Here is a 19,693-nt window from a genome sequence, read left to right on the forward strand (position 1 = left end):
CCCCTAATGAGGAGAAGCGGCATAGAAAATGGATGGATGAATGGAAAGGATGGAATACTGTCTAAATCCAAAGTCTTACAAATGTCCAATGTTATAAAACAATGTAAAAAAAAATGTCTTTGAAGTATTTATGACCACCATTGGTTCCTCACAAAGTCCTGTTTAATCTCATTGACTGTCACTTGCTTTATAAACGTAATTATAGCAAGTTTTAAAAATCACGGCGCAAAGTTACTGCCATGTAGGAAGCGGCTGTCATGTTATCTGGACAAGATCTTTCCAGGACATATTTGGAAAAAGAAGGGATCATGTCAGAAAGATCCACTGGCTCTGATGTCATCTAAGGTGGACCACATCCTCAACATGAAAGACGTGTTAGATAAAAGACTATAGATTATAATACACTCTTGATCAAAAGCTTAAGACCAACTGAAAAAGAATTGCAAGAATTTACATTTTGCACTCTTGGACCTTAAGGAGGTTCTAAGTAGAACTTCAAAATGCAAAAAGAAGAAATAGGAGTGTGACAAAACAAAAGTTAAGCTAATAAAAAAACTTGAAACCTCCTCGAGGCTAGTGGGAACGTTGCTCCAGGTGGTGAAGATGGCTTCACGGAGGGCATCCACTGTCTGGAACTGATGCCTATTTTTGTAAACTTCCCTTGCCATCCATCCCTAAATGTTCTCAACTGAATTTAGATCAGGGGAACATACAGGGTGGTCCAAAAGAGTGAGGTTATTCCTCTGGAAGAAGGCATTGCAGCGTTGTCCTGTTCAAGAAGCCAGTCATTACCACACAGATAAGGGCCTTCAGTCATGAGGGATGCCCCCTGCTACATCTCCACATAGCCGTCTGCCGTTTGACGACCCTGCACAACCAGAAGCTCCATTGTTCCATTGAAGGAAAAAGCACCCCAGATCATGATGGCGCCCCCTCCACTGCGGCGTGTGGGAAAACATCTCAGGTGGGATCGCCTTGTTGCCAGTAATGATGGAAGCCATCAGGACCATAAAGGTTCCATTTTTTTCTCATCAGAGAATAAAACTTTCTTCCACCTTTCAGTGTCCCATGTTTGGTGCTCTCGTGCAAATTCCAAATGGGCAATTTTGAGCCTTGAAGGAGACGAGGCCTTTGAAGACATTTTTGGATGATGATGATGATTTTTGGACTGCACGTAACAACCTTCATTTGGGCCGAGGACTTGACCGACATCCAATCGGATCCTCCGGATCAGAGCCGGCGACATTTTTTTGGGTCTACCACTTGACTTTTAGGTTCCACAACCCTCAGGAACGTTGAAGGAGTTTCAGAAGACTGTCTTTTGAATGGTTTGCTACTAGTGGCCTTGCTTATGCAGCTCAACAATCCGAATACATTCAGAGACAAAAGTTTGCCTTTGCCATCAAGAGATCATAACAATGTGAATACCTGACAGAAAAGGACACTGGATCCACATTTTTGCCAAGATTTTGGCTTTTAAAGGCTGTGGTCTTAAACGTTTGATCAGCTGATAGAGGTAGAGATAGAGAAATACTTTGTTATCTCCAAGAGAAACTCACATTCCCAGCCGCTCTGCAAGAATGTCATAATAAACCTAATAAAACAACCAAGGCAAGACAGGAGAGATAAAAGAAAAATAAGAAAATAGAATAAAAATAAATACATATATAAATACATGAACAGCCTATTTCACTTTAATGGTTGTTTGCAATAAATTGTTCCACTTACATTTCTTCTTTTTGCATTTTGAAGCTCTAAAACCTCCTTAAGATCCAACAGTGCATGCAAAATGTAAATTCTTGCAATTTTTCTACTGGTCTTAAGATTTTGATCAGGAGTGTTTATTGTGGACGCAACTGTGTCAACTCTTAAAGCACATACGGTGGCGTGAAAAGTGTTTGCCCCCTTCCGGATTTTTTTTTTTTTGCATGTTTGTCGCACTTAAATGTTTAAGAACATCGAACTAATTTAAATATTAGTCAATGACAACACAACTGAACACAAAATGCAGTTTTTAAATGAAACTTTTTATTATTAAGGGAGAAAAACAATCCAAACCTACATGGCCCTGTGTGAAAAAGTGATGTTAAAACACGTTAACATGTTAAAACGTAAGTGAGGTTAATTAGGATCTATCAGTCTGGAAAAGGTTATAAAGCCATTTGTAAAGCTTTGGGACTCCAGCCAACCACAGTGAGAGCCATTATCCACAAATGGCGAAAACATGGAACAGTGGTCAACCTTCCCAGCAGTGTCCGTCCAACCCAAATTACCCTAAGAGCGCAGCGACGACTCATCTAAGAGGTCACAAAAGGCCCCACAACAGCACCCAACTGCAGGCCTCAGTTGCCTCAGTTAAGGTCAGTGTTCATGACTCCACCATAAGACGGACACTGGGCAAAAACGGCCCGCATGGCAGAATTCTAAAACGAAAACTACTGCTGAACAAAAAGAACATTACGGTTAATCTGAATTCTGCCAGAAAACATCTTGATGATCTGACAAGACACAGGTTTAACTTTTTGGAAGGTGTGTGTCCCATTACATCTGGCGTGAAAGTAAGGCCGCATTTCAGAAAAAGAACATCATACCAACAGTAAAATATGGTGGTGGTGGTAGTGTGATGGTCTGGGGCTGTTTTGCTGCTTCAGAACCTGGAAGACTTGCTGTGATAAATGGAACCATGAATCCTGCTGTCTACCAAAAAATCCTGAAGGAGAATGTCCGACCATTTAAAGTGAAAAAAAGATCTGTATACAGTATATACTATGTACTGTATGTCTATAAGCCGCAGGTGTCCACGTCGTAACATGGGATAATTTAATACACAGAAAGATGTTACACTTTAAACTTTTGATTAAATAAATGCTTTTTTCCAAACAATGTCGAACAGTGAGTTCTACTACTACTACTACTACAAACAGTACTACTACAACAAATAATGATTTTTTTTTCTCATTTTAGCAGTTGTTTTTATTTTATAAGTCCTTCAAAGGGCTATAAAACATTAATGAAAACAACTTATGTTTCAAATGATATATTATGAGTAGTTGTGTGTTTTAAGTTATTTTCCTAATAGTTCCTCTGTGTTTTTAGGATTGCAAGGCATCCTGTAAGATTGCCCACCCCTGATTTAAGTAAACTTTGCATAAATCAAAGTCTCCGTCAAAAAGGTTTCCATTCATCCGACGGGTATTTGGCGACTTCCGAGAATGTTGCTTTCGTTCACATGTTGATAGTACAGCTGTTCCATTGAATACTTATTCAAAAACATCTCCTGCCAAAATGTGACGCTTGAGGCTTGCTCCGCTCACATTGTCTGACATCAGCGTGGCTGCAAAGAAATTACATAATTCTGATGACGCCACGCTTGTGTAAGAACTAAACTGGCTGCAGACAGACAGTACTGCAGACCGCTTACTTGTTCGCTCGTTTGCTATTTGTTATTTGTCCTTTAAGTCATTACCGTCATCATATTTGACCAAAGGATGACCCATGTTTGAATATTTTTACACTCACTGTAAACAATCCAGCTCTGCCTACTGCAGCTTGTTTGCTTGTTTGTCCCTGCATACATCTAATAATAGTTTTCGAACCATGATAACCTTAAGCACACACCTGCTGACATTCATTTTGGCTTCATCTTTGACAGCTGAGTGCTCCATTTCCTCAGGGGAGGAAAAGCAGAATCAAGCAGGTACAATATGTTGGACCCCATTCAGAATCTTTCCGTGACTGTTTTTGCCTGATGAAAGAGTCACGTTAATATGGGTGCACATCATCCAAATAAATAGTTCATAGCAGCTTATGTTTCTTACACCACTCCATGTCAAAACACTCATGTATGTACATGACTTGGTCCACCTGTTTTTATGAATATGTGACAAGTCAGTCCCCAGGGAGTAGTAAGTAGCTGGTTGCCACACCAAATAACAAAAGCAGACAACAATATCTGAGCAACCAGCAGCGTCTGCTTCACTCTGGAGGTTTTAATGGTAACACTGACAAGAAGCACTTAACAGAAGGGAAGATAACCCCTGACCAAAACCCTAACCCCAACTCTGACCGAATCAAAACTGTAAACATAACCATAATCCTAAGACTAAAACTAGCCAAAACCCTAGCCTACAAATCCCTACATGTAACCCGAAGCAAAACACCAACCCTAATCCTCACCTTAACCCCATCCATCCATTTTCTATACCGCTTCTCCTCATTAGGGTCACGGGGGCATGCTGGAGCCTATCCCAGCTGACTTCGGGCGACAGGCGGGGTATAACCTGGACTGGCCAGCCAATCGCAGGGCACATATAGACAAACAACCATTCACACTCACATTCATACCTATGGACAATTTAGAGTCACCAATTAATCTAACATGCATGTTTTTTGGAATGTGGGAGGAAACCGGCGGAAACCCACACTCACAGGGGGAGAACATGCAAACTCCACACAGAAATGCCCAAGGTCTTCCCGATCTCCAGACTGTTACTGTGTTGGCCAACATGCTAACCACTAGACCACCGTGCGGCCCCCTAACCCTACCTCCAACCTTAACCCTAACCAAAATCCCAATCCAACCCTAATCCCAGTCCCTAATGTTAGAAAATGTTATGTTATTAAAAATTGAATATTTTAGAGCATTAGTTTTTAGCATTACAACCGTCTAGCCTCTAGACGTGAAATAACACCCCTATAGTCACTTTTACACTCGTATTACCCAATATAGTAGACATAATAATAGCAAATAAGATATTCTAGACATAAACAATACATGACACACACTCACGTTAGCACTTACTGTGTACTTTCTGCTATGGATATTGTGGCTATTGTCTCATCAATGTAACATTACTGACACCAAGTGACCAGTTTAGAATATTACTGTAATGCTGCTGCTTGTGGTTAAGGAGAAACTCACGATGCACTTCAATCACTTTATTAACAAGCAGAGGACACATACGCAGTGAACATTCACACAGGAGCTGCTGTCAGGCAGAACTCACACCAGTCACTGGCACTCTCCACCCTGCTACATGCTAACAAGCAACTCTCCAGTAGCTAGCTGACGTCACACACGTAACTTCTCAGGCCCCGCCTCTTCAAGGCGTGCATAAGGTCACAGATGTTACGCTACATATAACATCTTCTAAATGCCTTATATTTGTGCTTTCATTCATTTAGCCATTTTTATGATCAAAAGTGCTTAATTTGTGCCATTAAAAGGTACAGTTTGCTTATATGTGCATGTTTTGACTAAGAATAGGCCGTATTCAACCACAAAATAGTGAGCATTTATTAATTAATACATTTTTTAAAGAGTGAGGGACTGATGGTCGAACTGCGATGTAGAGGTTCTACTGTACATATCACGTCTTCTGAGTGCCTTATGTTTGTATTTTTGTTGCTTAATTTAGGCCAAAAATACGTACAATTTGCTTAAATATGCATATTTTTACTAATAATGGGCAATATGTGCATCATATGAACAAATAAGTAAATTTGAAGATTATTTTGTGCATCAAGAGTGTTTAATGCTGAAGATTTATTTTATATCGGTGTTCCAAAACCCGCACGGCGTAGCTGTGAAAACCTGTCACTGAGTGGGAATTTCCACAAAAATTTTGATTTTTGTACTTCGGATACTGCTTTACCGTTGTTAAGCTTTCTCCTTCAACTTTGTATTAAATTAATATGCAAACCATAGCCATCATGAGTGGACAACAAAAGTGATGCTCAAATTCCACCCATTGAAACAGAAAGATGCTAACATTAGACTGGAATAAAAGATATGTAGGATGATTGCTTATCTGTTTAACAGTGATCATGTGAAACTTGATCAAAATGTGACCATGCAAAATACACATTTTTGACCCGGAATTACTATAAAATTAGTTAACCAATTAATAATGTTTTATATTTGAAGTTAATTAAGATTAAAAACTATATGCTTTTTAAGTGTGGAGGAGTAGAGTGGCAGAGAAAATCAGTTTGGCATGTAAGGGCATCTAGATCAACCATGCCACCTGCCCCAGTGGCCGGACAGGACAAAAAGAGAGTGCAGGAGTAGGGGGTACATGACTTCAGGTCAAATGTCTGAAGTGGTACACGATTGTCAAAAAGTTTCACACTAACCTAACCAGACCCCAAAAACAACACTAACCCTAACTCTGCCCACAACAGTACAGTATATGCTTGTACCCTTTGCACCATTTTTGACAATGCAAATACAAACAATGTTAACGAGTATTCAGTTACAAGTATATAGTTAAGTGTCATCATTGAAGAAGTGCTTCAGACAGAGAAAATGGGTAAACAAAGTAACATCTTCTTTATCATCCATCCATCCATTCATCCATTCATCCATTTTCTTCCGGGCCCGGGTCGCGTGTCTCCAGCGTGTCCTAGGTCTGCCCCAGGGCCTTCTCCTGGCTGGGAATGCCCAGAACACTTCGCCAGGGAGGAGTCTAGATGTCCGAGCCACCTCAGCTGGCTCCTCTCAATGTGAAGGAGCAGCGGCTCTACTCTGAGCCCGTCCCGGAGGGTCACCCTATCTCTTCGGGTGCCAGCCACCCTGCGGAGGAAACTAATTTCAGCCATTTGTATCTGTGATCTCGTTGTTTCGGTCACGATCACAGGTGAGGGTGGGAACATAGATCGACCAGTAAATTGAGAGCTTTGCCTTCGGGCTAAGCTCTCCCTTCACCATAATGGTTCGGTACAGCGACCTCATTACTGCAGACACTGCGCCGACCCGCCTGTCGACCTCATGCTCCAACCTCCCCTCACTCGTGAACAAGACCCCGAGATACTTGAACTCCTCCACCTAGAGCAGGGTGCAATTCACCCCTTTCCGACGGAGAGCCATGGCCTCGGATTTGGAAGTGCTGAGTCCCGTCCCAGAAGCTTCACATTCAGCTGCAAACCGCCCCAGTAAATGCTGAAGGTCACAGCCCAATAAGGCCATCAGGACCACATCCTAAGGCCCCCGACCTGGACTCGCTCGTCGCCTTGGCTGCGCCTAGAAATTCTGTCCATGAAAATTATGAACACAATCGGTAACAAAGGGCAGCCTTGGCGGAGACCAACGTTCACCAGAAACAGGCTGGATTTATGACTGCCAATGCGAACCAGGCTCCTGCGAGCCCCTCCCCCGGTATTCCAGGTCCAGTGGGAAATCGGGTCCCTTTTTTTGTTTTTTTACAGGGTCTTCTGAATCAACCAGTGAATTCATGACAATCTTCTTTGTCATATTAGATTGAATTCACACGCTGGAGATTAGTGGATCCAATCTGCAGTGACATTGAGACCTAATCATCCCCTTCTGGCTGCTCGGCCAATCAAATCCCCTACGGATGAAGCAGATGGTCAATATCATCTTCTTACTTTTGGAGGTGAGGTGAGATTATGTACCGGGGTTATCTGTGGTGTTAATCTGTAAAAATCCACTAAAAAGATCCATGTTGAGAGGGAATCTGGGCTAAAGAAGGGTAAAGTTTGTTCAGCTATGGATGCTAATTCTTCCTGGCCAAAGATTAGGGATTACGTCATCCTTTTCTTTCTCGTGCAGCCAGAAATTACAGAAGTTTGCTTTAACATGAAGCAGGAGATGACTTCTGATTGGAAATGAAAGCAATGGCAGCACACAGTCACACATGACCTTGGTGACCTTCTGCATCAGTAAACATGCAGACTGGCACGGTGCCGAGGAATAGAGCGCTTCTCCAATGTGGTCTAATTACAGCAGAGAGTAATGGAAGCCAGCCCGACTCTGGCCGGAGCACCGAAAGCGGGGCAACAGTGTTCTGTGTCCACAGCGCTCTAGGCTTAGAGAGGTTTAGCGTTACACCTGTAGGCTCAGGTGATCAACCATGGTCTTGACTTTCATTGTCTGAAGACAACGCTACAAGTCTGACATGGCCGTGCTTTGCAGTGAATTAGCAGCAACTTTAAAGATTAGCGTAAAGGAAACACAGGAAAACATGACATCAGGCCTTTTCCCAGAAGACGGGATTAGGTGTGTCATTTAAACCCATTTTTATTGGGAAGGAAATACTTAGCAGCGTTTATTTCTGTTAAATATATAATTCTATTCATCCGGTACGACTTCTTTCCATCACTGAAATAACAACGATGGGAGCGCAGTAAAAGTGACATTTTATTTTACTTTAAGAAATATTAAATGATAAAAAAAAACATTCTAAACCACTTTACAATTATTTATAAATAGTTCATAAAATAGTAATATTTGCAAGGGTCCTGGAGGGTACTTGGGAGTTTGCCCAACCGGTCTACATGTGCTTTGTAGACCTGGAAAAGGCATTCGACCGTGTCCCTCGCGGTGTCCTGTGGGGGGTGCTCCGAGAGTATGGGATTGGTGGCGCGCTACTACGTGCCATTCAGTCCTTGTACAATCGGAGCAGGAGCCTGGTTCGCATTGCCAGCAGTAAGTCAAGCCTGTTTCCGGTGAATGTTGGCCTCCGCCAAGGCTGCCCTTTGTCACCGATTCTGTTTATAATTTTCATGGACAGAATTTCTAGGCGCAGCCAAGGTGTCGAGGGAGTCCAGTTCGGGGACCTTAGGATCTCATCTCTGCTATTTGCAGACGATGTGGTCCTGATGGCCTCATCGGGCTGTGACCTGCAGCGTTTACTGGGACGGTTTGCATCTGAGTGTGAAGCTTCTGGGATGAGACTCAGCACCTCCAAATCCGTCAGTCGGAAAAGGGTGGATTGCTCCCTCCGGGTTGGGAATGAGGTCCTGCCCCAGGTGGAGGAGTTCAGGTATCTCGAGGTCTTGTTCACGAGTGAGGGAAGGTTGGAGCGTGAGGTCAATCGGCGGATCGGCGGATAATGCGGTCGCTCTACCGGACCGTCGTGGTGAAGAGAGAGCTGAGCCGGAAGGTAAAGCTCTCAATTTATCGTTCGATCTATGTTCCCACCCTCACCTATGGTCATGAGCTTTGGGTCGTGACCGAAAGAACGAGATCGCGGATACAAGCGGCTGATATGAGTTTTCTTCGTAGGGTAGCGGGGCTCACCCTAAGAGATGGGGTGAGGAGCTCGGTCATCCGGGAGGAGCTCAGAGTAGAGCCGCTGCTCCTTCACATCGAGAGGAGCCAGCTGAGGTGGCTCGGGCATCTAGTCCGGATGCCTTCCGGACGCCTCCCTGGTGAGGTGTTTCGGGCATACCCAGCCGGGAGAAGGCCCCGGGGCAGACCTAGGACACGCTGGAGGGATTATGTCTCACAGCTGGCCTGGGAACGCCTTGGTGTCCTCCTGGTGGAGCTGGAGGAGGTGGTCGGGGACCGGGAAGTCTGGGCTTCCCTACTAAGACTGCTGCCCCCGCGACCCGGACCCGGATAAGCGGAGGAAAATGGAATGGAATGGAATAGTAATATTTATGTTATAATAAAATCTTAATTTACAGGTAACTTCCTTTCAAAATAAATGGGGAAACTACTTACTAAACTAGCTTTTTTGATGACTTGATGCAGTTAAGGTTTCATCTTCGTATAAGTCTTAGTATAAGTTAAAAATCATCTATCAAGTCTCTTACTGATGGAATTTACAAATGATGATAATAATAATAATAATAATAATAATCAATCAGTCAGACAACCCTAAACCTAATCAAAACTCTCATCTTAAACTGGCCGAGACTCTCACCAAAACCGTAACGCCAAACCTCATCCTGAGACCAACACAAGAATCTCAACCCTAATCCTAATCAAACCCCGAAGAAACCCCCCCCACCAAAACACTGACACCAAACCTAACTGACTTAAATGCTAATTTAAACGGTAACCCTTAAACCAGGGGTTGCCAACCCTTCGACTGCGATCAAACAGTCGATATTTGGGACTTTGTTGGTCGATCCCAAAAATATTAGAAAAAATAAATGTATTATTAAATCAGTGCCCTCCCCTCCTGGAGGGTGACCAAAAGATATGCCAACAGGCACGCATTTTGTCCCGTGAACACGCCCGTACGCCTCACTGCTCTCCAGCCATGCACCCCAGCACTGCCTTAAACCCTGACCAGACAGAAATGACTTTGGGTGTGTACTTAAACTTGTTTTATCAATTTTTACTTAATAACTAACCAGTTCATAAACCACTTATAAAGCCTTATAGAGTTCTTTGTGATTTAAAAACAAGCTCCAGCTTCAAAATAATAAAATAAAAAGTGCATTGTAAGGAACAGATGTGCTTTACTAGGAATTAGACACACGAAAAAAGACATTTTGAAATAATCTGACAATAACAAACAAAAATACATCAAAACTACTCATGTAAGGAGATTAATACGTTTTGGAAAATCTTCACTCTTGCTGGGATTTTCCAAAAAGTCAAAGGTCAATACTTATCTAAAAACGTACTTTTGTAAAAATACCAAACCGAATGCCTTCTTTTGAACCCTTATTTATAAAAACACACAACCCTCAGTGGGAAAGAAATACAGCAGCTTCATAGTCATTCACGAAAAGCATACAGTATATGTAAATATAAATATAAAGACGTCTCAGCGGTCCGTTTCTTTTTCAGAGACGCTTGTTTTGCATCAACAGGCGCAGGGTAGCCCTGTTAAAAAAGCATCTCTCTACACGTTCTCTCACCAGGGACCCCACATGTTTCCATTAGACCAGCTGGACTCCAAAAGCAATGACCCTCCTTCAGGAAAATACTCGTGGATACTCATGCCTTCTCAGCGTCTCCAAGAACCATGTGATGGCAACAAAGAAAACAGTCCAAGAAATACAGTTGAAAGGATTAATATCATCTGGGCTGACGAATGACGACAAGGGACAGCTTTAGCTTCAAACGTCTTAACCGTTGACTGGATGGTCTTGGATGGGCTGGTCTTGACCACTGATTGGATGTTGAAATTGTCCATCAATTTGTTTATTTTACATCCAATTTTTTGGTGATTTCAGCAATCGTTTGGGTAATGTGAGCGGCCCGTCTGCTCATTTGCGGGGCCGCCGAACACAACAAAGCGAGTGGATCAATAGGTACTTGTCAGTAATGCTGGAGGTCGACCATGGAAACACGGAAAGCATGTTTATGTAATCAGGCGGATGGACGGGGAGGTCAAAACAAAGAAACAAAACATAAAAGTTTTAAAAAATGTAAACGTTCATCAGAAATCATTATCATCATAATGGATATGCAGTTTATATCAAACCTATATGATAAAGATTTTGAAAATGTACAAATACATATATGATGGCTTCCATTGTTACTGGAGTTACTACAAGGAGATCCCACCTGAGTGGAGTTTCCCACATGAGAGTGGAAGGGGAGCCATCATGATCTGGGGTGGTTAATAAATTGCTTAACAGTACTCAAAATATTTTTTGTCTCATTCCCATTTCTTGTTTTTACATTTTGAAGCTCAACTTAGAACCTCCTCAAGGTCCAACAGTGAGCGCAAGCAGAAAATGTAGGGGCACACACCGACCTCGACTTGCAAAGTAAACATTCACACTTCCTCTCATTTTCACTGTATTGGTGATGAATACTAATAACTCCAATACCGCCCTCTTTTCGGCCCGCCTTCTTCTTCTTTTTTGTTTGTCTCCGTTCTTCCACTTCAGGAGTTAAGTTTGTTTGGCAAACCACGTCATTTGCGCGTTAAGCGTCGTTTACAACTACTGGGCTGAAGTGTGGAGCAGTGATTTGTCATCAACAAAAAATGTTCAATCGTAAAATCAAATCGGAAAATGAACTGTGTTGTGAACTTCTGCAAAAATAAGGGCCAACCAGCCTGCTGTGGGTTTTTTTTTAATTGTGTGAAACAAACCTGAATTTAATTTTATGCCTGTTTTAGAGTAATACGAATACATGGGAAATTAATTGTTCAACAACATATCTTTTGTTAAAAATAAGACAATTAACAGAATAAAATAACGATTTAACTATATTTCTCATAGAAATCTGTCCTGCTTAAACAGGACAGTATAAAACAGTATAAATAGAGTGTGCAGGTTTATGACAGCGCAGGTGTATCCAACTTCCAGCAGTGTTAAAGCTACTTTGACAAAAAGAAAGGAGAGGTGAGCTATTGAACACATCGTTGTTTTATGTGTCTGGCAACATTTCAGTTGTGCTTTATTTACAAAGAACATCTGCACTCAAACAGTGCGCTCATTTGTCATTAAATACAAGCATAACGTCTGAAGTTGAAGCAGATGTTGTTTGGTGAGCTACTCAAAATCTGAGCGGAGAGCAAGAGCAGAGTGCAAGGTTGTTAGGTGACACTTGTGGGGCAAAAATGAGCACTGAATGAACCACATTGCTTGTTTGTTTTAAAAGCAAAATGTCACCGTGGTAAAAAAAAAAAAAAAAAAATCCCATTTGGAGTCTGAAGCTGAGGCTAGGCGGATATCTCTAGCTAGCAAGCTGCCGCCAGAGAGACAGAAGAAAGTGAGAGCCAAGCAAAATGTGTAAACAAAGATGGTAAAAAAGAAAAAAGTCGATCGAGTTCGATTGAAACGTGAGCGATCACACACGCTGGCATTGATAGTCTTAGTCTTATAGCCCAGCTAATAAACAATAACAGAATAAACAGAGGAGAAAATTGTAGAAAAAATATGTGAAAATGGTATTTTAAACAATACAAAAAAGAAAATAAGTAAAATAATAAAGCCATTTAAAATAAATTGCTATTTTAGATCTACAATTCTATCTGCCTTAAAGGCTGGACAGGACAGGGGTGAAAAACAAATAAAAAATGAAAAAAAATAATAATAAATTGCTATTTATGATAATATATATCATTACTATTTATACTATTTTTCATTCTCACGGTAAGAGACAAAGTGTGTCCCTTGTCAACGGGACACGTACTTTTATCTGGTCACACATGTGCGTGCAGGAGAGAAATTTACTCACGTCTAAATCGCAAAATATGACCATTCAGTCTCAGTCAGGAGCCCTGTATATATGTACAGTATGTATGTATATACAGGTATATTTTGTGTGTCCACCCCAAACCCCAATCTGAACCCGTGCGGTGTGATGTTGTTGGACTTCTGTGCGAACCACAGTCTGTCCATAACAAAAACCATGTTCGAACATAAGGATGTCCACAAGTGCACTTGGCACCAGGACACCCTAGGCCGTAGGTCTATGATCAACTTTGTAGTCGTATCATCAGACCTGCATCCGCATGTTCTGGACATGCGGGTGAAGAGCGGGGCTGACCTGTCAATTGATCACCACCTGGTGATGAGTTGGATCGATCGGAGCTGCGGCCGCAAGGTGGTCGGTGCCAGTAGTGGCGACAAGCCCCGAACGCGATGGTGGACACCATAGGTCAGGGATGCCGTCAAGCTGAAGAAGGACTCCTATCGGGCGTGGATGGCTGGTGGGACTCCTGAAGCAGCTGATAGGTACCGGCAGGCCAAGCAGCACGCGGCTTTGGCGGTGGTCTAGGCAAAAACTCGAGTGTGGGAGGAGTACGGTGAAGCCATGGCCTCGAAGAGGTTCTGGCAAACCATCCGGCACCTCAGAAAGGGGAAGCAGTGCCCGGTCCACACTGTTTACAGTGGGGACGGGGACCTGCTGACTTCAACTAAGGATATACTCGGACGGTGGAAGGAATACTTCGAGGCCCTTCTCAATTCCACTGACTTCCATAGAGGAAGCAGAGATCTGGGGTAGTCAAAACGCACCCCCAAGCTTTGGGGGTGGACGAGTTTTGCCATGAATTCCTCTGGCTCTGGATGTTGAGGGACTGTCTTGGCTGACACGTTTCTTCAACAATACGGGGAAGTTGTGAACAGTACCTCTGGATTGGCAGACCAGGGTGGTGGTCCCCCTTTTCAAGAAGGGTGACTAAAGGGTGTGTTCCAACTATAGGGGGATCACACTCCTAAGCCTCCCTGGGAAAGTCTATTCCAGGGTGCTGGAGAGAAGAGTAAGACTGTTAGTCGACCCTCGGCTACAGGAGGTGCAATGTGGTTTTCGTCCTGGTCGCGGAACACTGGACCAGCTCTACACCCTTGCAAGGGTACTGGAGGGTACTTGGGAGTTTGCCCTACATGTGCTTTGTGGACTTGGAAAAGGCATTTGACCGTGTCCCTCACGGTGTCCCGTGGGGGGTGCTCCAGGAAAATGGTTCACATTGCCAGCAGTAAGTCGAGCCTGTTGCTAGTGAATGCCAAGGCTGCCCTTTGTCACGATTCTGTTCATAATTTTCATGGACAGAATTTCTAGGCACAGCCAAGGTGTTGAGGGAGTCCAGTTCGGTGGCCTTAAGATCTTGTCTCTGCTAGTTGCAGACGATGTGGTCTTGGTGGCCTCATCGGGCTGTGACCTTCAGCATTTACTGGGGAGGTTTGCATCTGAGTGTGAAGCTTCTGGGATTAGACTCAGAAACTCCAAATCCGAGGCCAAGGTTCTCAGTCGGAAAATGGTGGATTGCTCCCTCCAGGTTGGGAATGAGGTCCTGCCCCAGGTGGAGGAGTTCTGGACGTCTTGTTCACAAGTGAGGGAAGGTTGGAGCGTGAGGTCAATAGGCGGATCGGCACAGCATCTGCAGTAATGCGGTCGCTGTACCGGACCGTCATGGTGAAGAGAAAGCTGAGCGGAAGGCAAAGCTCTCAATTTACCGGTTGATCGATGTTCCCGCCCTCACCTATAGTCATGAGTTTTAGGTTGTGACCGAAAGAACGAGATCTCGGATACAAGCGGCTGAAATAAGTTTCCTCCATAGGGTGGCTGGACTCACCCTAAGAGATAGGGTGAGGAGCTCCGGGAGGATCTCAGAGTCGAGCCGCTGCTCCTTCACATCAAGAGGAGCCAGTTGAGGTGGCTGGGCCATCTAGTCCGGATGCCTTCCGGATGCCTCCCTGGTGAGGTGTTTCGGGCATGCCCAGCTAGGAGAAGGCCTCGGGGCAGATCTAGGACACGTTGGAGAGATTATGTCTCACAGCTGGCCTGGGAACGCTTTGGTGTCCTCCTGGTGGAGCTGGAGGAGGTGGCCGGAGACCGGGAGGTCTGGGCTTCCCTACTGAGACTGCTGCCCTTGCGACCCGGACCCGCACTCTACAGTGTGTGTAGAGTGCATATATGTACACAGTATATACAGTCATGGAAAAAATTATTAGACCACCCTTGTTTCTTCAGTTTATTGATCCATTTTAGTTCCTTTTACAGCTAAAGGTATATTTGTTTGGACAAATATAATGATGATAATAAATAAAGTTCATATGAGTTTAATTTAAGAGCTGATATCTAGCAACTTCCATGATTTTCTTGATAATAACCAAAATCACGTAAATTCTTACATGAATAGCTATAGCATTGTACTGTCAAAAAAATGTATGAGCTATTTTTGTTGTCATTGTTATATTTGTCCGAACAAAGGTACCTTTAGTTGCATCAGGCATTAAAATGAGCAAGAAACTGAATAAACAAGGGTGGTCTAATCATTTTTTCCATGACTGTACTTAAAGCCAGCGCTCTCAACAACTGAATATGGATGTAATCTGTGGCTATAAAAACTTCAATAACATGTGTTACTGCTTTGGCCCGGTCAGAAACAAGGGTGGTCTAATCATTTTTTCCATGACTATAAATATATGTATATATTTTGGCTTGGGATCCGATTTTTTTATAGTCTTGCCAATCCGATAACCGATCCTTTTGTTGTTTTTTTTTTATAATTAGCTTTTGTTACAAACATGAATTGGTGGAATTGAATATGGTTATGAAAATAGCTCTTCAAAGCAATAAAAAAAATGCAACCAAAGTATTGCTGAATGTACTTTTTTTATTACACACCATGACCAACAATATTGTTTGGCTTTTGTTACAAACCTCTGTGAGTCAGGTCCCTAATCCAATAAAAAAAATCCAATAAAAGATAAAATTGGAAAAAATGGGTGTGCAAAATACTTTTAGGGTAGGACTAATAATTTGACAACCTTTTGATGGTTTAAGTAGCTTTTGACATGCAGCGATCCAGACAACTACCTCACCCAGGGTGCCAAACAAACACAAGTCAACAAATATGTGACACACAATTTAACCTACCCACCCGCACTGTCTGGGAAGTAAAAAAGGAAGGACATTCACATACTCTTAAATAGTCAATGTTTTATCATTCATAGTTCATATTGTATATCACATGTCCTTTATTTATGTACATTCCGGTGTCTTATTCAGTGAAAAAAAAAATGTAAAATTTTGTGACTTGATGTAGTCTGATGTTTAAAGTGCTTCTGAAAAAAGGGACGCAAGCACCAATAGCAGATTGTTTGACACTTTTACAGATAAAATGAGACGAATAATTCTGTTTGAATTGTAAGCGTAGAACACTGTGTATCAAATACACTCCTGATCAAAAGCTTAAGACCAGTTGAAAAATTGCTAGAATTTGCCTTTTGCACATTTGGATCGCACGGTGGTCTAATGGTTAGCATGTTGGCCACACAGTCACAGTCAGGAGATCTGGGTTCGAATCTCCGTTGGGAATTTCTGTGTGGAGTTTGCATGTTCTCCCCGTGCGTGTGTGGGTTTTCTCCGGGTACTCCGGTTTCCTCCCACATTCCAAAAACATGCATGTTAGGTTAATTGGCGACTCTAAATTGTCCATAGGTATGAATGTGAGTGTGAATGGTTGTTTGTCTATATGTGCCCTGTGATTGGCTGGCGACCAGTCCAGGATGTACCCCGCCTGTCATCCGAAGTCAGCTGGGATAGGCTCCAGCATACCCCTAGTGAGGAGAAGCGGTATAGAGGATGGAGGCATGGATCTTAATGAGGTTTTAAGTAGAGCTACAATATGCAAAAGAAGGGGGAGTGAGACAAAAAGCTTTTTGAAAAAGTAATTTATTGAAAACAACAATTAATCGGAAATAGGCTGTTTATCAGCTGATCAAAAGTTTAAGACCGAAGGCTATAAAAGCCAAAATCTGCTCATTTTAATTTTCTGATAGCTCCTGATGGCTAAAGCTAAGAAGCGTTCTCTTTTTGAACGTGGTTGGATTGTCGAGTTGCATATACAAGGCCTCTCACAGCGTGCCATTGCTGCTGAGGTTGGCTGCAGTAAATCAGTCATTCCACATTTTTTGAAAGATCCTGAGCATTATGGAACAAAAAAGTCAAGCGGTAGACCCAAATAAATGACACCTGCACTGAGCCGGAGGATCCAATTGGCTGTCCATCAAGACACACAAATTAAGGCCCTTACTGGTGCCGACTGCAGTGCACTGCTTTAATACTCACATTTTTGTGATGTCATTCTCAGGAGTGTATATAGTCTGGCCCCCCGGACAATTTTGTTCACTCAATGCGGCCCGTTAGTCAAAAAGTTTGCACACCCTTTTATAGATCAATTTGTGGTGTGATTTAGAATATATGACTTTTTTTAAACAAAAAAAACGCAATAGTAATTTATTGACGTTCCCTAGTATAAACAACCAGCGGTTAGAGCAGCACTTCTCGTGCGAGCTCCCCGCACCATGACACAGCAGTCCAGGCACAGTGAGGGGGAAAAAAACACTGTAGTTACGGTGCCGGATATCATCCAACGTGAAACTATGACTACTTTTGCGTAAACTTTAAAACAACATACTTGAGGCGCTACAATAGACTGGTAAAAAAAAAAAAGAAAAATAATAAATCTGTCATCTTCTATCTAGATTTGACAAACCAACATTTTTATTTTAAAGGACTCTTTATAATAATATTATCACAATAATAATACTTATTGTATTATAATAAATATTACATATTATATTATGTCAATCCAACTATCCATTTTCTATACCACTTGTCCTCATTAGGGTCCCGGGTGAGAGGGAGCCTATCCCAGCTGCCTTTAGGCGAGAGGTGGAAACATGCAAACTCCACATCGGGATGCTCAAACAAAGATTTGCCTCCAACTGAGGCCAATTTGCTAACCATTCGGGCACCGTGCTGCCTATAATTAAACAACAAATAAATAACAAAAAATTAAAATAAACAGAAACATATTATTATTATTATTATTGCACGGATGAAGCGGCCCCGCTCTATCATCAATAGTCTCACTGCAGCTGCTCTGTCTGGTGACACCGAAAGCGCTGCGCTTCCTCTCCAGCTATGTCTACATATTATATTTCACCTTCTTTGGCTGTCCCACATTCTAAAATAGCAAAGGTTCTGAATCACGCCGTAAACAAGCATGCAGCCTCATTGTTCGGGGGGCACTAATTTTTCAATGTTGGACGTGTAGCGATGGACAGGTTGTTACGGCGCTTCTATTAGTGGTCCATGCTGCATATGGCGCGCTCAAATGTTGTGCGTTTCCCTCGAGGAGCTATCGTTTTATCACTTAAATGAAACGTAAGTAAGGTCAAGGGGATGTTTAAATGCTAATCAGAGCCACCTGTTATTCACTCTCATACATAATAACAACATAACATAACAATAACAATGTTATTCTGAGGTAAAATACTCAAAGAAATTGTTACATACAAATACTACGATTACTAAAAATGCTGATAATACAATAGTACAAGTACAAGATGATTATGTGAAATGGTGTGTACTCTCAATGGGCCTGTGCTGATATGATATGAGAGTCTTTATGGTTGAGGTCTTTTGAGGCCAACGCTGCTTATGCAACATTTACAGTATGTACACGGGCTCCTTTCATCTATCATTATATTTATTAATCTTATTAAAAATGATGTCTGAAATGCTGTCCTTGCTTTGTTTCTGTAGTATAAATAACCGTTCCAAAAAAATCATTTGGTTTATTATGTAATTATCAAATTGAAAAGGCCAAAGTGTAGGGATATTGATGTATAAAAGTGTGTATATATACGGTATATATATATATTTAAAAGAAATATCCAATAAAGAAAGCCAAAAAAAAAAAACCCAACGACTGACAAACCCAAGTTGTCTTTATATTGTAGGAAAGTGAATAAGAAACATGCACAAAGAGGAGCACTTCGGCTGTATTTAACGTAACCTCCTCCTTTTTGCCACCAGAAGCCTTAGAGGGAGTTTTGTGCTCTCCAGAATCAAAAGAGTGGGTGACAAAGCATACGCTTGTCCATGAATGCATGTCCGGCTTACCGGAGCTTGTGTAGCAGGAGGAAATTACATCATTTCAATTTTTCGGGAGACCTCAGGTCACGAAGAGAGCCGGCGACTTCAGAAGCTCAGCTTTTGTGTCATAAAGGGAACATTTTGTAATTGAAGTGTCGCTTACGCACGACATTCGATGCACGATCACGTCATATATTAATAGACACAGTTTTATAACTCAAATGGCAAAACATGTAGAAAACATATGTGGTGCAACACACCCCACAAACATGGGGGATGCACAGAAACACACTCCACAAAGATGGTGGACGTGCTAGAGCGCACACCACAAATATGGCAGACAATGCTGGAACACACTCTACAAATATGGTCAACAAAAAAAAAGTGAACAGCAACACAGCAAACATAATAGCGTATGCACTGCACTCCTAAAACATGGCAGACATGCTGCCACACACTTGACAAATATGGCGGACAAGCTACAACACAATATGACAGACTGAGTAACATTCTCCCCAAATATGGCCAACACGGGGCTACACGCTCCAAAAACATGGGATGAAAGTGGTAACACACTCCACATACATGGTGAGCATGCTGCAACACACTACACAAATATGGAGGACATGCTACAACACAATA

Source organism: Dunckerocampus dactyliophorus, chromosome 18 (genome assembly GCF_027744805.1).
Source record: "Dunckerocampus dactyliophorus isolate RoL2022-P2 chromosome 18, RoL_Ddac_1.1, whole genome shotgun sequence".
Taxonomy (NCBI): domain Eukaryota; kingdom Metazoa; phylum Chordata; class Actinopteri; order Syngnathiformes; family Syngnathidae; genus Dunckerocampus; species Dunckerocampus dactyliophorus.